We start from the raw sequence: 20971 nt of genomic DNA on the forward strand, positions 1-20971 counted from the left end.
AGCAAAGCAAATTGGGAAGAAAATTGTCTACTACCACCAGTGACCCTCCTTGTTTTTTTAACACATATTTCCCCCCCTAAAACTCTTGTGTTTTAATGCTAACTTTCTATATTTTGCTTTGTCCTGGAATGAGGTTATTCCTTAATTTCTTCATATTTTTGTGCAGCTCAATTAACAGGATAAAGAAAAAATGTGTACTTATTTATTTCTATATACCCTACCCTTTTCCAGAAAGAATATCAGGTAACATCCATGAATTCATAAAATTATACAAGATTGCATAAACTAAATGGGAGATAAGAAATGAACTAGAAGAGACAAAAGGACAAGGCTAAAAATGTTTCCTTCCTTGTTATGATCAGGTTACAAACTTGGCTCTAAATCTACATTCAGTCCATATGAAGAGAGAAAAGTGATGAACAGAGTCTCAGAATTCATAATATAAAAGCAAACCACTTATGGCAAATAATATTATTAGCAAATATCTAATATAGTAATTTTAAATGCCAGGTGTTATTCTAAGCATTATGCATATATCAACTCATTTAATCCTCATAATAACCTTATTAGGTAGGCATTACACTTATCCTCAATTTACAGATGAAGAAACTGAGGCAAAAGAGATTAAGCAACTTGCCCCAGGTCACATGGCGTGTAAGTAATTATGTTGGGATATTAATATATGCAGTCTGGTTTCAAAATCCCTGATCCTAATTGTTCTGCCACACTGCCTGCAGAAAAATACAAGTATTCTTATGGAAAAAAAAAATGTGTTCTGATCCTCATTACGACACTATGCGGTAATGTCTTTAAGAAAATCCTTATAGTAGAGTCCACAATAATTTGAAAGACATGTTCCCCAAATAGGCGCACATACCACACCAAAAAGCTTATTAGAGAAATCACTTCTGTTGAAGACCAATTCTTGTCAGTGTAGGAAAGTGTTATTTTCAGCTATGACGATCATGGAAGGCCACCTGGAGGTGGCGACATTTGCAACGACTCAAAAAGATAAAAATGTTTCTAGAGGTAGAAAGTATAGGGAAGATGGGAATTATTTTTAGACAGTATTTTTTAAACAGACACTAACACTTGAATGCAATGGAGTCAAAACCATTAGGAAACTGGGACTGTACAATAAATCAATCATGTTTCAGTTCACAAACTAGTCACAAATCACATATACATCCTGGCAAAGGTTTGATTGGCAGGATTCCCAGACATGCCTGTGGCCCTTATAAAAATATAGATTCCCAGCCTCTGCCACACCAACTGAGTCCAAATTCCTAGGTAAAATCTGTAGATTCAAAAAACTCAAATAATATTCCCAAGGAATTGGAGTCAGGTGTCTCAAATTGCAATAAAATTCATCAGGTCCATGTCACTTGCCACAAAAACCTTAAGAATCAGTCTATGACTGTTAAGATGTTTTAAAGCAGTGAATTATTTAATAAAAGAGTAACTCTTGCTTAGGTCACCCTTCATATGTCATATTCAGATCGGTATGGCATTCCTGCTTGACTCTTCTTTCAATAAGGAAGCATTTCATCACTTTTTCAAAGTGCTAACTTGGAAAGAATATGTACAATTACACCAAAATGTGCCTACCTGTGTTCATTCTGGTTTGAAAAAAAATGTGTTGATGTGTTGGGTTTTTAAAGAGGCATATTTTACAAGTTAATTAAAGTGAATGCCTATCTTCAAATAAATGTAATTGACATATATTTTGTATTAAATCTCAGATAAGGTAGTCTTATGAGTCTTTAGACTCATGGAATCGTCAAAACTGAGGACAAACTGTTTTATTGCTGGGAACTTGAATAGCTAATGGTCTGTAAAACAGCAAACATAAGTTGGGTTTTATTCAATTTCTCCACCAAATGTGTCTACCTGTTGGATTTTCTCAAATAAATACTCTTAGCTGATTCTGGGTTAGGTGCAGCAAGACATTCCCGGACACTTGCCTCTAGAGAACAACTCTGCAAACCTGCTCTCACTTTTTCCTCCTGCCTTGAGCTATGGTGCATGTCTGAAACCAGATAATGTTTTCCAGTTTATGTCTCCCAAAGTACTTAAGAAGGAAAAAAAATGACACACACACACAAAAGTCAGCAAGCTTTTTAATAGAGGAAGGACTTTGTGGGCTCATAAAAGCTCAGAATAAGATCTTCCTTTGGATTTTCAGATATTTTTGCCAGCCTCCCTTTGAGGAAGTACGGCCCACTAGCTGGCTTTCTTAGACTGGAAATCCTAAACAATACACCTGATTCAAAGTTGTTTTCCTCAGTCACAGGTTTAGATGAAAAAAATTTAATTATGGATTATATGATAAATGGTTCAGAAACTCAGTTTTCATCAAAGAAAACTCTGAATACAAAATAAGGAACCAGATGGATGGATGAATACTGGATGGATAGAGAAAGAGGTACACAGATATAAGCTCAGAACTAAATAAGAGATCCCCCCCTCTGTAATTCTACATCTAAAACCAAAAAGTAAATAATAATATACATTACTTAAATTTCAATATGTATACTCAAAATTTTTAAGACTTTAAAATGTATTACTCCCTTTCCCCAAATAGCTATTTATGTTTATCCTGTTTCTTTCTCTTTCCAACTGTTCTGCTCACTAATTACCCCTAAAAGAGTTTGTTAATCTACAGGAAAATTGAGAACCAAGTGATCTGGATTTATTTCAATGACATTTCTGCCTAAATTTACATTTATTACTCCCTTTAAAAATGAAACACACCAAGCTAATATGTTGCGTCCATGTCTTTTTTAACCTTTGGAAAGTAAGCAGCACACTGCCAGGCAGGTAGTCAATGTTTAAAATAAACTTGCTAAATTAAACTAACTATTGCCCACACTACACATAAATTTCAGCCATAAGAGGAACATATGCGTGAAAGCACACTTTGTAATGACCCAGTTCAGCTGGACAGATGAAAGTCTGGGGCGTAGTGTTTCACTGGCTTGATCCATCTGCCACCAGTCACTTGTGGGAAGAGGCTTCTGTTTCTTGTCAGCCAGCAATAGGAAGCACAGCAGGATTTAGTAGCTGCTGAGGTACCAAAGGAAAGGGCACAGCGCACACCATTCACGTCAAGTCAGGGATGGAATCCCAGCTGCCTTATTCTCCCCATCTGGTAAGTAAACACTCTCCATGCTGTTTTGCCTCAGATAAAACCTCGCTTACTAAATCAGGAAAAATACACTCATTTAGGAAGGAACTTCATAATCCCATTTATAAGAATAAAAATAGATATGGTTTATATTTTAACTCACAGAGGCTATCTAAAAATTGAGAAAATCAATTATTTGGCTTGCTCAACTTTCTCTTTAGCCACCTCTGGTCAATTATCTGATACAGTCTGACAAAGTGGGTTTTAACGTCATATTATCAAGACACTATTTCAATTGTCCACTTCACATCCTGTACATAGACATAGCCAAAGTGCAAGATAAAAGGCAGTCCCCTCAGTTAAACTACAAATGGTTTTACTTCTTATCAAAGAGAAGGTGGAATACTCAGGATTTGCCATTTGATTCAGCACTAGGGCCTGCCAAAATGGGAAATATTTGTACATAGTCAATGGCCATCTAATTGGGAGGTGTGAGGACATAGTAACAATGTTTCTTTCTTTTTAAAAGAACTTCAGAGCAGTCCCTTTGTTCAATATGTCACAAACTCTTTTCTGATTTAAAGGGAAAAGAGAAAAACAATTTGATGTGCAAATGCTATGTATACTACTCTAAAAGTTTTTTAAAAACCAGTAATGTTCCAATAAATAGAATTCTGGCAGTAATATTTCATTAGTGAATAAAGCCAGTAGCCATACTAAGGTCGGCAGGAGGGCTCACCCCTCATTCAGTGCATCTGGAGGGAGGAGAGAGCTACTACTTAATGACTTTGGTGTGCACCAGAGATCTTCCAGGAGACGGCAAGTTTGATTTTCTTCCATGCCCCAGTTTTGTTGGTTTTTTTTTTAACATAGTAAAGCATGTTTAATTCAATTAAGGTGTAACAGAACAAAATTTAAGTACTATAAAGTTAATTAAGGTATAACATAGTAAAGTATGTCAAGTATACCAATCACAGCGTACAGTTTGATAATTTTAACATAAGTAATCACGTGTCTAACTACTGCCCAGGAGGAGATATGGGACATCCCAGAATTCCAGAAGTTTTCCTTATGCCCCCTCCCAATCTATACTCCTGGCCTCAAGATAACCACTAGTGTGACTTCCATTTACAGATGGTATGAAATATTTAGACTTGAATATATTTTTCTCCAGAAAGTCTCTTGTCTTCTGCAGTTGTCTTGTTTTATAGCTAAAATCATACCTTGTGGGTTTTATGCATACTCCAGTTTTTGAATATCAAGACCTTGCTTTTGAGGAAACAAGTGAGAAAAATAGGGAAATAGATACAAAATTATTTTATTATTGGTTTTGTTCGTTTATTTGGTTTTTTTTTGTTTTTTGTTTTTTTTGCTTATTACATTCATTTGTAAAGTTTGGAATTGATGTTTGTAATTATTCAGTGGAGTGAGGCACTAAAAAGTTTCCTTTACATGGGGTGTTACAGGCTATTAGCTTTCTGAGACACTTGCTAACAAGACAATGTGTGTTTAGTTAAGAATAAAGAGAAAAGGTATGATAGTGCTACCATAATCAGGTGATTTTCCGGTCTTCTCTGGGCAAATCATGACAAATTAGCAGGTAGCTGCTGGCAGAGAGTTACATGGGGCATATTTCCTAGACAGAAAGAATTATGGGAGGGACCTCATTAGGCTTCTATGTTTCAGCTTCCTTTTCTTTCCAACCCCGCCCCACAACTCTGCTTCCATGAGGATCTTACCTGGATCCATCCTTCCTGAAGTAGTTCTATACTGCTGGTGTGTACATCCCTAGGACTGAGGGGTGGCCCAGGGGTCACTATTGGGTGTCTGTGGAGCTTTGGCATGCAGCCAAGGTGACCACACACATCCATGCAAAGCCCCCCAGGGTGTGGAATGAGGCAGTGATGGGAGGAGAAGGAGGCAGACTGAAGACTGGGGGCCAGTTGTTCTTATGTTACCCGGGAGTGTGCTTGAGGGCAGGGAATTCTGGGAAGCAGGATACCTAAAGGACAGTCTGAAAGAGAGTTGTGGGCTTCAGTTGGACTTATCTCTTTGATTCCACAGACTCATTTGCTCCGTGGAGAGGGATGCAGCCATAGGAGGAAAAAAATAGGACCCTCTAAAGCATGGGACCCACAGCAGAGGTCCCTGTTGCCCAGATCTGAAGTAGTGTGAAGTGTGATTCACGTCACACCTACGGCATTAAAAAAAAAAAGGACCTCTCACCATTTTGTGCTATTCTGTTTTCAAGGTATTTACCACTAGTTGTGAAATTAGTTTATGCTATACTTTATCATATTTTATTCAGCCTAATCATTCTCCACAGCCATCATCAAATGCTATTTAAAATTTTCTATTTATAGTCAAAAGTCTACTTCTGGTTTCAAAGGTAATTATTTTACCTCTCCTATAAAAGAACTGTTGACAAAAGTTAGACCAAAAAAAGAAACCACTAAAAATGTACAGTAACATTGTCAAATACAAAATAGTTAAATATAAAATAGTCAAATGTAAAAAAAAGTCTAAACTTAAGCTAAATGCAAAAGGAACTACAGTATTATTTTATCTCCACTTTAGGCATTATGTATTCACTTGTTACAGTGCAACTGTGATTAAAGATGCTGAGGGCCTACACCCAGCTGCTGTGCCTACACCTTGTCAGGTGTGTTATTGCAAAGCTTGGGTCTAGAAATAATAGTCTGACTCGAATATTCTCACAGGGCTGTATGGGTCAAACACATGAAGAAACACCCACAACAAAAACAGAGTTCAAAATCAGTATAGAGCAAGAAATCCCTGATCAAATATATTTTTTATAAGTACTTTAAATAAATGCTCAAAAGCAGTCAGAGGAGCTTTGTTCTCAGCTCAACACACAACAAATGAGTTAACCCAAAAGCACCTCTTAATACCTTGAAGTCTCCAATATTCAAAATTTCTTATTACATGCATTTTTTGGTAAGAAAAACATTTCCCATTTTACTATCAGACTGGTAGCAGACAGGTCCAGGAGCACTGGGTGTACTCCGTGAAGCATGCATATGCTCATGTCTTTCCCTGGGACCCATCAAGGTGCTTAGTGACTGCCACTGTCACAGGAAGGAAGTGGCTTAGTGTGACCAACACAGGCCTCCCCACAAGCCGGGCAAGACTCTAACAGGTGCGGTAGTCTAGGTGATAAGACAGTTTGGTGATTCCCCACTCAATGATGGCTCATTTCAGGTAACCTACAGTCAACCCCATGTGCTGAAAATTCATAACAGAGGTATGAATAAAACCAACCTGGTTTTATTACAGCAAGATGCTTTTAACCTTTCTGCTCTTAACCTTGTTTCTAGCTTGGAGTGGTGAAGGTAACTATTTATAGCACTGGTTGGCATATTAATTACAGTTTTTAAATGTTAAATTATTTTTTTTAATTGCATGTGGATTAAATGCTTGAAGGTTGTGATTGGTACCTCCAATGAACTCTCTGGTTCCACTGAACAGTTGTAAAACCTAGGCTCTGTCCCATCCATACTGTTACAAGGGTGACCATAAACCAGACACCCCTGCTTAAAAAGTTAGCTTGAAAATACAGTCCAAACTACTTAAAGGAAATTGGTTTTTAATACAGGCCTACTGTATCTAATTCTATATTTCTACTATTCTCTGCAATAAACTCTCTTCTCCCCTTAGCAGACCTCTCATAATGGACTCACCTTCCCCATTCTTTGCTTAGTACATTCTATCTTGATTATTCTCAGCAATGGTTGGATGAGAATAGGGTGGAACTCACGTTTAAGAGAATAGTATTGGTTTCTAGCATGACTGAGGCAAAAGACATTCATGTTCTAAGAAGGAAGATCTACGTCAATACAAATAGAGACACCAATGCCTGGGATGATCTAATTTGGTCAGGTTAGAGAATACAGAAAGCTAAGACTCTGCGTGATGGTAGAAGGCTTTGGAGGCTTGGATTTCTGGGGGTAACTGAGGGAGAAAAGGGATGAAAGACATAATGCAGTTTATTCTGAGGGCAAGGTGGCTATTTGATTCTAATTATGCATTATTTATTGAATTTTGTTCCTGGCTGCAGTTAAAGTGGTGAGACTAGCAGTGTCGTTGGCTGGGGAAAGACGGACAGGCTAGTAGTCTTACCTGGAGCATTCAGCTCCATAAGTGTTCCTTAAAAATGTTTTTTCCATCTGTTCCGTGGCTATAAACTATTCTCAAACACTGGTAATCACCATCAATGGAATTTCAACACATTGAAATTGGTTTATTTTGATAATTCTATGAAATGTATGTAGATGTGTCAAGAAAAACAGAACCATTACCGCTGAGTATGCATCTATAATTCAATTGACCATATCTTACTATTCTGCTCAAAAATTTAGTAGATCTTGTCATTTTCTTTCCTGCAATGGGAAAAATTCATAAAACATGCCCTGTTCAATCAAGGAAATCTGTAGTGATTTGTGAGAATATGAGTCCTCTGAGAATCTGAAATCAGCTATAATATGATAAATATCATAATAGGGCCCATCTCATCTGATTATTGGGAGGATTAACTAAAATAATGCATATGTAGGACACCTAGTGATGGTTCAATTTTTTAAAATTATGCTTATATTTATTCTAGCAAGTTTATCAAAACTTGCTCCAATTCTTGAATCCTGTTAAATTACATGGTATAAATTGATAAATACTCAAAATTAAGTGTAATATTTAAGAGTTGACACATGAGTCCCTCTTAGGAAAGAAACTATTCTTGATAAACTCCTGGATTATAGAAGATAAGACCCAGGGGGCACATGTGGACCCCTTAACTTATTCATTCCTTCATTCATTCACTCATGCATTCATTAAGTGCTTACTATCAGGCATTGAAGTTATAGCAACAAACAAAACAGATAAAGCCATTGATCTCATAAAGTTAATGTTCTACTGGGGGAGACACACACAGAGACACACATATATGCTTAATTTCAGGGAGTGATAAGTGCCATGAAGCAAATAGGACAAGGCAGAGAATAACTAGGTAGGTTAGGGGACTTAGGATGGATAGGTTGGTCACAGAAGGCATCTTTGAAGAGGTGACATTTGAATCAAGACCCAAATGAGGTGATGCCACAGATAAAGAGAATTGGAAGCAGAGGGAAGAACAAGTGCAAGGGATCTGGTTTGGGAACAGATGCAGCAAGTTGGCGAGGCACCAGGAAGGCCAGGGTGTCCAGACTTAGGGTGTAAAGAACTTTGGATTTTATTTTAATAGCAGCTCTTTTTCTCATAACCATATAGGAGTGGCTCAGCTATTCTAAATGAGATAATAAAAGGATTTATTTAAATCAATCCACTATTAATTAATTTAACATACCTTCTTTAAATTGAATTTAATTAAACAGTACTGAAGTACAAAAATGAAAGGAATAGTCGTTCCCACTAACCCAGTACCTCCCCCTAAAAGGAAATGCTATTATAATTTTGGTGTATTCTTCCAGTTCAAAATATATTTATTTACTGCCAAAAATAGAAACATGCCACAGACATCCTTTTGCACCCTGACTTTTTTTACTTCATAATATCACTTGGAAACTCTTCCATTCAAGGGTGTACATATTTTCATCATTTTTAAATGACTGCTCAATGTCACACTGTATGGATTATCCTAATCGATTTAATTAGGCTCTTATATAAGAAACTTTGTTTCCAATGTTTGCTATTATAAACAATACTATTACTTAAATCTTGGGATGTATAGATAAATTCACAAATTTATTCCAGAGCACACTTCCAGAGGGGCTGAAGGACTGATGGAAGTTTCCACCAAGAAAGATAACTGAGGGAATCAGGGTAGCCTTATACTATTAAATGAAGAGTCATTCTTCTTACAGCAGTGTAAATGCTTTGCCCTCTTAATCCCCTTGTCCCAATCTTCCAAAAAGTTCTCTACACTCACGAATGTTTCATTTGCATGGGTTACATTTTTGTTTTGTGGAAAAAAAAATAGTTCAGAGTGTAAATCTGGAATGATATGGTGGATAAAAGAGACAGGAAACATAGAAACCTAGACACAGGCTGGAGGAAGAGTAACCATTAAGAACTCAAGCTACCTGGATTTCACTGACATTTGAAAAGTGTTTCCTCCTTCCACAAGGTGGGTATCAAGATTCAAGGCAATCTTATCTAGGTCTCAAGGAAGACAAGGTGGCCCCAGCTGACATCTGGGTTACATATTTAATGCCCAAACATCCAAGGAGGGGGGAAACAGTCAAGCTAACTCTTTTGATTTCATGTAAACAAAATAACCAATTGATGGACTGATTGCTTCACTTGTTTTGGATTTCTATATACACAACCACATGCCAGTGATCAAAAATAAATCACCATCTTCAAATTCAGAACAATACACAGGACTGTGTTATATTGTTCATAGCAATCTATGTTCTAAAGAAAAATATATCTACTACAGTCATTCTTACTTCACATTTTTGTAAGGTACAAAAAGAACATTAATTATAGGCAAATAATTGTCACTTACCCGGACTACAAATAGCCTCCTTCATAATTATGGCTTCTTTGCTTTTCTTCCTTCTCTCAGTAGTGTGGTACTTCATTATTCATTCTTATCTCCACAATAGGGTAAGCTGATAAAGAAGAATAGAAACCCATATCAATATTTTCAGCTGTCCAACTGTTTAAGGGCCATACCAATATTTTTATTAAATAAATTAAGGATTTCCATATTTTTACTCATGTTTTCATTTAATTTCTTAAAAACAAAGAGTGTTTCAGCTATCAGAAATGAGCCAATTATTATCTATTCCCCTAAATAATTTAGAAAGACATTCAATAGCATCTACTTGTCTCTGATTATAAAAATAATTACATATCCATTGCAGAAACTATAAATATATACAACAAAAACTGGCTGGTTTCCTCTGCTTATTTGTAGTGTCTGTATTTCTATACTATTTTGGAAAATTGAGTCAATAAATCGCATGGATGTTAAGCTAAAATGTGGATTATCAAAGTAAATTATAAAATTTACTCCTGTAAATATCCTTCAATAATTATTATAAATCTAGAATTATATAGCTATAATCCTATCCAAAATCACAAAGGAGACTAATCTTCCTCTCAATTTTTTCTAATTCCTATGGTTTCAATTATCATCTATTCAAAATATATATCTAATCTAGATTCCTCTTCTGAATTGCAAATCTGCATATCCAACTGCCTGCAAGAAATACCCATTTAGAGTTCCCAGGCATACCTCAAGGTCAACAAGTTCAAACCACCTTAAGAAATCTTTTTTACCTGACATCGATTTTTCCTTCAATATTTCTCATCTTAGTTAAAGGCAGTACCATCTACACCTCAACTGATAAAGCAAAATATCTTCTCTCCTTTTCTTTAGTTCTCCGTATCCAATCATTAAGTCTTGTTTAATTTGCCTCCTAAATATTTCTTGGCTCATTTTACTTCTTGCCATCCTCACTGTTTCTAGCCTAACTAAAATCACTACTTCTTTCACCTGGGTGACGCAGTCCACGTGAATGGGGCCCCTGGAGTTGTAGAATAGGCAACATTTGGAGTCCTTCTAGCCTCATCTTTTATCATCTTCCTCTCAAACTCTACTCTGTAGCATATTAAACATCTTTTGTCTCCTTAAACATTTCATACTCTCTTACCTTGGAGCCTCCAGACAAGCTGTACTCTCTGCCTAGTGTATATACCATAGTTATATAATATACATAGCATATATGTGTATTATGTATATGTTCATATATGCTATATGTATATATATATATACACACACATCACACATGTATATTATTTGCTCTGAGATACTTTTTATCATCACCTCTGCGATCAACATGATGGCTGAGCTGGGTGTCCCACCAATATAGTCCCAAAATATCTGTTACTTTCTAATCAGAGCACTTACTACTTTTATTATAATTACTCATTTGCCTGATTATGCCCTCTGGTGGCATCAAGGATGTGTATTTTTTATGACTGTGTTTTCAATATCCAGCACAACTACCAGAGTAGACACTGGAAATATTTCCTAAATGGAAGAATTAATGAATCAATAAGTAAATGCTAATGTTTCAAGCAAAAATATGATAACACAAGGGTCATGACCTTATTCAAACCAAGAGTTATGGTGAAGTAGGAGATATTTGTAGATAGAGTTAATGTCATTATTATTATTCCATCTGTAAGGTAAAATGTAGTGTTTATTCTTCATTTCCAAAAGCTGAGAATTATTATTATTTACATATTTATTGGAGTATAATTGCTTTACAATGGTGTGTTAGTTTCTGCTTTATAACAAAGTGAATCAGTTATACATATACATATGTTCCCATATCTCTTCCCTCTTGCGTCTCCCTCCCTCCCACCCTCCCTATCCCACCCCTCCAGGCAGTCACAAAGCACCGAGCTGATCTCCCTGTGCTATGCGGCTGCTTCCCACTAGCTATCTATTTTATATTTGGTAGTGTATATATGTCCATGCAACTCTCTCACATTGTCACAGCTTACCCTTCCCCCTCCCTGTATCCTCAAGTCCATTCTCTAGTAGATCTGCGTGTTTATTCCTGTCTTACTCCTAGGTTCTTCATGACATTTTTTTTTTCTTAAATTCCATATATATGTGTTAGCATACGGTATTTGTCTTTCTCTTTCTGACTTACTTCACTCTGTATGACAGACTCTAGTTCTACCCACCTCATTACAAATAGCTCAGTTTCGTTTCTTTTTATGGCTGAGTAATATTCCATTGTATATATGTGCCACATCTTCTTTATCCATTCATCCGATGATGGACACTTAGGTTGTTTCCATCTCCGGGCTATTGTAAATAGAGCTGCAATGAACATTTTGGTACATGACTCTTTTTGAATTATGGTTTTCTCAGGGTATATGCCCAGTAGTGGGATTGTTGGGTCATATGGTAGTTCTATTTGTAGTTTTTTAAGGAACCTCCATACTGTTCTCCATAGTGGCTGTATCAATTTACATTCCCACCAACAGTGCAATAGGGTTCCCTTTTGTCCACACCCTCTCCAGCATTTATTGTCTCTAGATTTTTTGATGATGGCCATTCTGACTGGTGTGAGATGATATCTCATTGTAGTTTTGATTTGCATTTCTCTAATGATTAGTGATGTTGAACATTCTTTCATGTATTTGTTGGCAATCTGTATATCTTCTTTGGAGAAATGTCTATTTAGGTCTTCTGCCCATTTTTGGATTGGGTTGTTTGTTTTTTGTTATTGAGCTGCATGAGCTGCTTATAAATTTAGGAGATTAATCCTTTGTCAGTTGCTTCATTTGCAAATTTTTTCTCCCATTCTGAGGGTTGTCTTTTGGTCTTGTTTATGGGTTCCTTTGCTGTGGAAAAGCTTTGAAAATTCATTAGGTCTTATTTGTTTATTTTTGTTTTTATTTCCATTTCTCTAGGAGGTGAGTGAAAATGGATCTTGCTGTGATTTATGTCATAGAGTGTTCTGCCTATGTTTTCCTCTAAGAGTTTGATAGTTTCTGGCCTTACATTTAGGTCTTTGACCAACTTTGAGCTTATTTTTGTGTATGGTGTTAGGGAGTCATCTAATCTCATACTTTTACATGTACCTGTCAAGTTTTCCCAGCACCACTTATTGAAGAGGCTGTCCTTTCTCCACTGTACACTCCTGCCTCCTTTATCAAAGATAAGGTGACCATATGTGCGTGGGTTTATCTCTGGGCTTTCTATCATGTTCCATTGATCTATCTTTCTGTTTTTGTGCCACTACCATACTGTCTTGATTACTATAGCTTTGTAGTATAGTCTGAAGTCAGGGAGCCTGATTCCTCAAGCTCCGTTTTTCGTTCTCAAGATTGCTTTGGCTATTTGGGGTCTTTTGCGTTTCCATATAAATTGTGAAATTTTTTGTTCTAGTTCTGTGAAAAATGCCATTGGTAGTTTGATAGGGATTGCATTGAATCTGTAGATTGCTTTGGGTAGTAGAGTCATTTTCACAATGTTGATTCTTCCAATCCAAGAACATGGTATATATCTCCATCTATTTGTATCATCTTTCTTTCATCAGTGTCTTATAATTTTCTGCATACGGGTCTTTTGTCTCCTTAGGTAGGTTTATTCCTAGGTATTTTATTCTTTTTGTTGCAATGGTAAATGGGAGTGTTTTCTTGATTTCACTTTCACATTTTTCATCATTAGTGTATAGGAATGCCAGAGATTTCTGTGCATTAACTTTGTATCCTGCTACTTTACCAAATTCATTGATTAGCTCTAGTAGTTTTCTGGTAGCATCTTTAGGATTCTCTATGTACAGTATCATGTCATCTGCAAACAGTGACAGCTTTACTTCTTTTCCGATTTGGATTCCTATTATTTCCTTTTCTTCTCTGATTGCTGTGGCTAAAACTTCCAAAACTATGCTGAATAAGAGTGGTGAGAGTGGGCAACCTTGTCTTGTTCCTGATCTTAGTGGAAATGGTTTTAGTTTTTCACCATTGAGGACGATGTTGGCTGTGGGTTTGTCATATATGGCCTTTATTATGTTGAGGAACGTTCCCTTTATGCCTACTTTCTGCAGGGTTTTTATCATAAATGGGTGTTGAATTTTGTCGAAAGTTTTCTCTGCATCTATTGAGATGATCATATGGTTTTTCTCCCTCAATTTGTTAATATGGTGTATCACATTGATTGATTTGCATATATTGAAGAATACTTGCATTCCTGGGATAAACCCCACTTGATCATGGTGTATGATCCTTTTAATGTGCTGTTGGATTCTGTTTGCTAGTATTTTCTTGAGGATTTTTGCATCTATATTCGTCAGTGATATTGGCCTGTAGTTTTAGTTCTTTGTGACATCCTTGTCTGGTTTTGGTATCAGGGTGATGGTGGCCTCATAGAATGAGTTTGGGAGTGTTCCTCCCTCTGCTATATTTTGGAAGAGTTTGAGAAGGATAGGTGTTAGCTCTTCTCTAAATGTTTGATAGAATTCGTCTGTGAGGCCATCTGATCCTGGGCTTTTGTTTGTTGGAAGATTTTTAATCACAGTTTCAATTTCAGTGCTTGTGATTGGTCTGTCTATATTTTCTATTTCTTCCTGATTCAGTCTTGGCAGGTTGTGCATTTCTAAGAATTTGTCCATTTCTTCCAGGTTGTCCATTTTATTGGCATAGAGTTCCTTGTAGTAATCTCTCATGATCTTTTGTATTTCTGCAGTGTCAGTTGTTACTTCTCCTTTTTTGTTTCTAATTCTATTGATTTGAGTCTTCTCCCTTTTTTTCTTGATGAGTCTGGCTAATGGTTTATCAATTTTGTTTATCTTCTCAAAGAACCAGCTTTTCGTTTTATAGATTTTTGTTATTGTTTCCTTCATTTCTTTTTCATTTATTTCTGATCTGATTTTTATAATTTCTTTCTTTCTGCTAACTTTGAGGTCTTTTTGTTTTTCTTTCTCTAATTGTTTTAGGTGCAAGGTTAGATTATTTATTCGAGATGTTTCCTGTTTCTTAAGATAGGATTGTATTGCTATAAACTTCCCTCTTAGAACTGCTTTTGATGCATCCCATAGATTTTGGGTCGTCGTGTCTCCATTGTCATTTGTTTCTAGGTATTTTTTGATTTCCTCTTTGATTTCTTCAGTGATCACTTCGTTATTAAGTAGTGTATTGTTTAGCCTCCATGTGTTTGTATTTTTTACAGATCTTTTCATGTAATTGATATCAAGTCTCATAGCGTTGTGGTCGGAAAAGATACTTGATACAATTTCAATTTTCTTAAATTTACCAAGGCTTGATTTGTGACCCAAGATATGATCTATCCTGGAGAATATTCCATGAGCACTTGAGAAAAATGTATATTCTGTTGTTTTTGGATGGAATGTCCTATAAATATCAATTAAGTCCTTCTTGTTTAATGTATCATTTAAAGCTTGTGTTTTCTTATTTATTTTCATTTTGGATGATCTGTCCATGGGTGAAAGTGGGGTGTTAAAGTCCCCTACTATGATTGTGTTACTGTCGATTTCCCCTTTTATGGCTGTTAGTATTTGCCTTATGTATTGAGGTGCTCCTATGTTGGGTGCATAAATATTTACAATTGTTATATCTTCTTATTGGATCGATCCCTTGATCATTATGTAGTGTCCTTCTTTGTCTCTTCTAGTAGTTTTTATTTTAAAGCCTATTTTGTCTTATATGAGAATTGCTACTCCAGCTTTCTTTTGGTTTCCATTTGCATGAAATATCTTTTTCCATCCCCTCCCTTTCAGTCTGTATGTGTCTCTAGGTCTGAAGTGGGTCTCTTATAGACAGCAAATATATGGGTCTTGTTTTTGTATCCATTCAGCCAATCTGTGTCTTTTGGTGGGAGCATTTAGTCCATTTACATTTAAGGTAATTATCGATATGTATGTTCCTATTCCCATTTTCTTAATTGTTTTGGGTTCGTTATTGTAGGTCTTTTCCTTCTCTTGTGTTTCTTGCCTAGAGAAGTTCCTTTAGCATTTGTTGTAAAGCTGGTTTGGTGGCGCTGAACTCTCCTAGCTTTTGCTTGTCTGTAAAGTTTTTAATTTCTCCATCAAATCTGAATGAGATCCTTGCTGCATAGAGTAATCTTGGTTGCAGCTTTTTCTCCTTCACCACTTTAAATATGTCCTGTCAGTCCCTTCTGGCTTGCAGAGTTTCTGCTGCAAGATCAGCTGTTAACCTTATGGGGATTCCCTTGTGTGTTATTTGTTGTTTTTCCCTTGCTGTTTTTAATATGTTTTCTTTGTATTTAATTTTTGACAATTTGATTAATATGTGTCTTGCTGTATTTCTCTTTGGACTTATCCTGTATGGGACTCTCTGTGCTTCTTGGACTTGATTAACTATTTCCTTTCCCATATTAGGGAAGTTTTCAACTATAATCTCTTCAAATATTTTCTCAGTCCCTTTCTTTTTCTCTTCTTCTTCTGGAACCCCTATAATTCGAATGTTGGTGTGTTTAATGTTGTCCCAGAGGTCTCTGAGACTGTCCTCAGTTCTTTTCATTCTTTTTTCTTTATTCTGCTCTGAAGTACTTATTTCCACTATTTTATCTTCCACATCACTTATCCGTTCTTCTGCCTCAGTTATTCTGCTATTGATCCCATCTAGAGTATTTTTAATTTCATTTATTGCATTGTTCATCGTTGTTTGTTTCATCTTTAGTTCTTCTAGGTCCTTGTTAAATGTTTCTTGCATTTTGTCTATTCTATTTACAAGATTTTGGATCATCTTTACTATCATTATTCTGACTTCTTTTTCAGGTAGACTGCCTATTTCCTCTTCATTTGTTAGGTCTGGTGGGTTTTTATCTTGCTCCTTCATCTGCTGTGTGTTTTTTTGTCTTCTCATTTTGTTTATCTTACTGTGTTTGGTGTCTCCTTTTTGCAGGCTGCAGGTTCGTAGTTCCCATTGTTTTTGGTGTCTGTCCCCAGTGGCTAAGGTTGGTTCAGTGGGTTGTGTTGGCTTCCTGGTGGGGGACTAGTGCCTGTGTTCTGGTGGATGAGGCTGGATCTTGTCTTTCTGGTGGGTAGGTCCACGTCTGATGGTGTGTTTTGGGGTGTCTGTGGACTTATTATGATTTTAGGCAGCCTCTCTGCTAATGGGTGATGTTGTATTCCTGTCTTGCTAGTTGTTTGGCATAGGATGTCCAGCACTGTAGCTTGCTGGTCGTTGAGTGAAGCTGGGTGCTGGTGTTGAGATGGAGATCTCTGGCATATATTCACTGTTTGATATTACGTGGAGCTGGGAGATCTCTTGTGGACCAGTGTCCTGAAGTTGGCTCTCCCCCTTCATAGGCACAGCACTGACTCCTGGCTGCAGCAACAAGAGCCTTTCATCCACACAGCTCAGAATAAAAGGGAGAAAAAGTAAAAGAAAGAATTAGTCAAAGTAGAAAGAAAGAAAGAAAGAAAGAAGGGAGGGAGGGAGGGAGGGAGGAAGGAAGGAAGGAGGGAAGGAAGGAAAAAAGAAAGAAAATAAAGTAAAATAAAGTAAAATATAATAAAGTTATTAAAATAAAAAAATAATTATTAAGAGAAAAAAAAGAAAAAACAATTAAAAAAAAAAAACAAAGAAAAACGGATGGATAGAACCCTAGGACAAATGGTGGAAGCAAAGCTATACAGATAAAATCTCACACAGAAGCATACCCATACACACTCACAAAAAGAGGAAAAGGGGAAAAAATCATACATGTTGCTCTCAAAGTCCATCTCCTTAATTTGGGATGATTTGTTGTCTATTCATGTATTCCACAGATGCAGGTACGTCAAGTTGATTGTGGAGCTTTAATCTGCTGCTTCTGAGGCTGCTGGGAGAGATTTCCCTTTCTTCTCTTCTTTTTTCTCACAGCTCCCAGGGGCTCAGCTTTGGATTTGGCCCCACCTCTGCGTGTAGGTCACCAGAGGGCATCTGTTCTTCGCTCAGACAGGACGGGGTTAAAGGAGCCGCTGATTCAGGGGCTCTGGCTCACTCAGGCCTGGGGGACGGAGGGGCACGGAGTGCGGGGCAAGCCTGCGGCGGCAAAGGACGGCGGGACATTGCACCAGCCTGAGGCGCACCGTGCGTTCTCCCGAGGGAGTTGTCCCTGGATCCCGGGACCCTGGCAGTGGCGGGCTGTACAGGCTCCCCAGAAGGGGGGTGTGGATAGTGACCTGTGCTTGCACACAGGCTTCTTGGTGGCGGAAGCAGCAGCCTTAGCGTCTCATGCCTGTCTCTGGGGTCCGCGCTTTTAGCCGCGGCTCACGCCCGTCTCTGGAGCTCCTTTAAGCAGCGCTCTTAATCCCCTCACCTCCCGCACCAGGAAACAAAGAGGGAAGAAAAAGTCTCTTGCCTCTTCGGCAGGTCCAGACTTTTCCCCGGACTCCCTCCCGACTAGCTGTGGCGCACTAACCCCCTGCAGGCTGTGTTCACTCCGCCAACCCCAGTCCTCTCCCGGCGCTCCGACCGAAGCCCCAGCCTCAGCTCCCAGCCCCACCCGCCCCGGCGTGTGAGCAGACAAGCCTCTCGGGCTGGTGAGTGCTGGTTGCCCCTGATCCTCTGTGTGGGAATCGCTCCGCTTTGCCTTCCGCACCCTGTTGCTGCGCTCCGAAGCTTTCCCCCTCCGCCACCCGCAGTCTCCGCCCGTGAAGGGGCTTCTAGCATGTGGAAACCTTTCCTCCTTCACAGCTCCCTCCCACTGGTGCAGGTCCCGTCCCTATCCTTTTGTCTCTGTTTATTCTTTTTTCTTTTCCCTACCCAGGTACGTGGGGAGTTTCTTGCCTTTTGGGAGGTCTGAGGTCTTCTGCCAGCGTTCAGTAGGTGTTCTGTAGGAGTTGTTCCATGTGTAGATGTATTTCTGGTGTATCTGTGAAGAGAAAGGTGACCTCTGTGTCTTACTCTTCCGCCATCTTCCCGGAAGCCTCCCAAAAGCTGAGAATTATTAACACTGCCTCTGTAAGCAGAAATGCTCAAGGAAATGCTGGGATCCATGGTGTGCCTTTTCCTAACTTCGCCATTTTAGACATGACAGCTCAACTCTAGCTGAACATAGCCAGACAACTCCCAAGGATAAAACTAAAACCTTAAGTTGCCAGCAAATTGTTTTCCAAAAGAATAATTATTAGGACAACAAAATCATGTAAATATGAAATGGAAAGCCATGACAGGTCATCTAATCTCTCCTGTGAGAATTCTCTTAAATGTTGGCCTCAGTGCTCTTCAGGGTGAATTTTAAGTACAACCAGTGATGTAAATCCCCCCTTTAACCTTGTGAGGCTGTTGTGCAAACCAAAAGTTTCCATTGCTTCTGCTTGGGTAAAATATTTTAAAATTTGCCTTTTCCTCAATGTGTATTTTACTCTAGCTCTCTTGTGCCTCTATCTTTCTAGGTTTTATAAATAAAAATAAGTGGTGATATAATCTTAGAGCAGTAATTTTCATTCAACTAAGGGTTCAGTTACAAGCAGCAAATGTACTCTTTTCATTTAAAGTAAACCTAATGGTGACAATAATTTTTTTACTATTCTAAGTTTAATGCGCTTTTATTTCATTCTATTGATGTTTAAAAATTGGAAGGGGTAAAAAAGTCAGAATTTATCACTTCAGTAGGTTAAATCTTAGGAAAATCTTCAGGTTCATTTGCTGTGATGCTAAAAATTTAATGGAATATTGTTTAATTAAATGAGCTGTCTGCTGGAGGTGGGAAATTTGGAGATTATATAGAATGTTATGAAACTTATTTTTGTTTATTTGTTTAACATTTTAATCTTATTTTTCCTTGAGAATCTTGCCAGTATTGGTCTCAATACATTACCCTTTCATGTAATTAAACCTATCTTTGGTTCAATGGGTAAGACAATATTGGCTTTTTAAATGCAACATTTCCCAAACATTAGTCTTCTGTGTACCAATTGCCTGAATTTTGGCATATTTTATACTACTGTACAATCTTTCACTGAATATTTTTCTTTTTTTCCTCTTTTTTTTTTTTTTTTTCTTCACGGTACACGGGCCTCTCACTGTTGTGGCCTCTCCCGCTGCGGAGCACAGGCTCCGGACGAGCAGGCTCAGTGGCTATGGCTCACGGGCCCAGCCGCTCCACGGCATGTGGGATCTTCCCAGACCAGGGCATGAACCCGTGTTCCATGCATCGGCAGGCGGACTCTCAACCACTGCGCCACCAGGGAAGCCCTGAATATTTTTCTTGAAATAACGTACTTGTTTGAATTCAAATGTATTTTAAGTAATATTTATGTCATTTAATCCCCTTTTCCCCTAATATAGGTAAATGCATACAATTTAAAACTTTATTGCATAACTTCTAAAATTATCTCGTAGCCCACAGTTCGGAAAACTGTTCTGTCGTATTTCACTATAAATCTCGGGGAGAGGCTTCCGCTGCCATGGAGGTGTTCCTCATGATCCGTTGCCACAAGACCACCATCTTCCCGGATGTCAAGGAGCAGAGCAAAGTGATCGAGCTCAAGTGGCTGCTGGAAGAGTAGCAGCTGTACAAGGACGACCAACTTCTGGACGACGGGAGGACATTGGGTGAGTGTAGCTTCACCAGCCGGAGAGCAAGGCCTCAGGCCGCAGCCACTGTGGAGCTAGCCTTCCAGGCAGATGAAGCATTTGAAGCCCTGTGCATTGAGCCTTTCTCCAGCCCACCTGAGCTGCCTGCTCTGTGTGATGAAGCTGCAGGACTCAAGAAGCAGCGCCAATCAACAAGCTGTGTAGTTGGAGAACCTTCCCCCACTCCTGTTCCCCCCATCTCCCTCCAATAAAAGCGATTTGGGTGTTAAAAATATATATATATATATTATATATATATATATATATATAAAATATATATATATATATATATATATAATTTCCTTCTTCTTTCATAAAAGAATCTAACTTTCAGTGTTATTTTCTGATAGTCTCCTAGCAGTTTTAAAAATTTGTATTGTGAATTTTTAAAAAAAACTAAAAAATAATCTGCATTGTGTATATTATGTTTTAAATATGTTATGCTGTTCTCCTATTACTATAAAAATCCATTTAATTTAAACAAGTATAGAGAAATCACAGGCATTATTTATAAAAATTAAAAGATTAGTTTTTTTCTTTGATACATTTCTAATAGAGATGCTACTGAACTTACTTTACTAAGGGGGTAAGACATAGTTAATAACACGTAAAATATTTAAAATATTCTGTTCTATTGATACTAGTTATTGCCTGAATATTATGCACTCCTACTTTTTTATATAACATTTTCAGAAGTCAACCTAAGTCAAACATAAATTCTAAATTAGATATTGATTCATATGAACTCAT

The 20971-nt window shown here is 37.7% G+C and overlaps 1 pseudogene; it reads left to right on the plus strand.

Moving 5' to 3' along the window:
- Positions 1-20052: 20052 nt before the first annotated feature.
- Positions 20053-20386, plus strand: LOC113613933 (elongin-B pseudogene; annotated as a pseudogene).
- Positions 20387-20971: the final 585 nt, after the last annotated feature.

Source organism: Aethalodelphis obliquidens, unplaced genomic scaffold, assembly GCF_003676395.1.
Source record: "Aethalodelphis obliquidens isolate GAN/ISIS:26980383/991018 unplaced genomic scaffold, ASM367639v1 scaffold4, whole genome shotgun sequence".
NCBI lineage: Eukaryota > Metazoa > Chordata > Mammalia > Artiodactyla > Delphinidae > Aethalodelphis > Aethalodelphis obliquidens.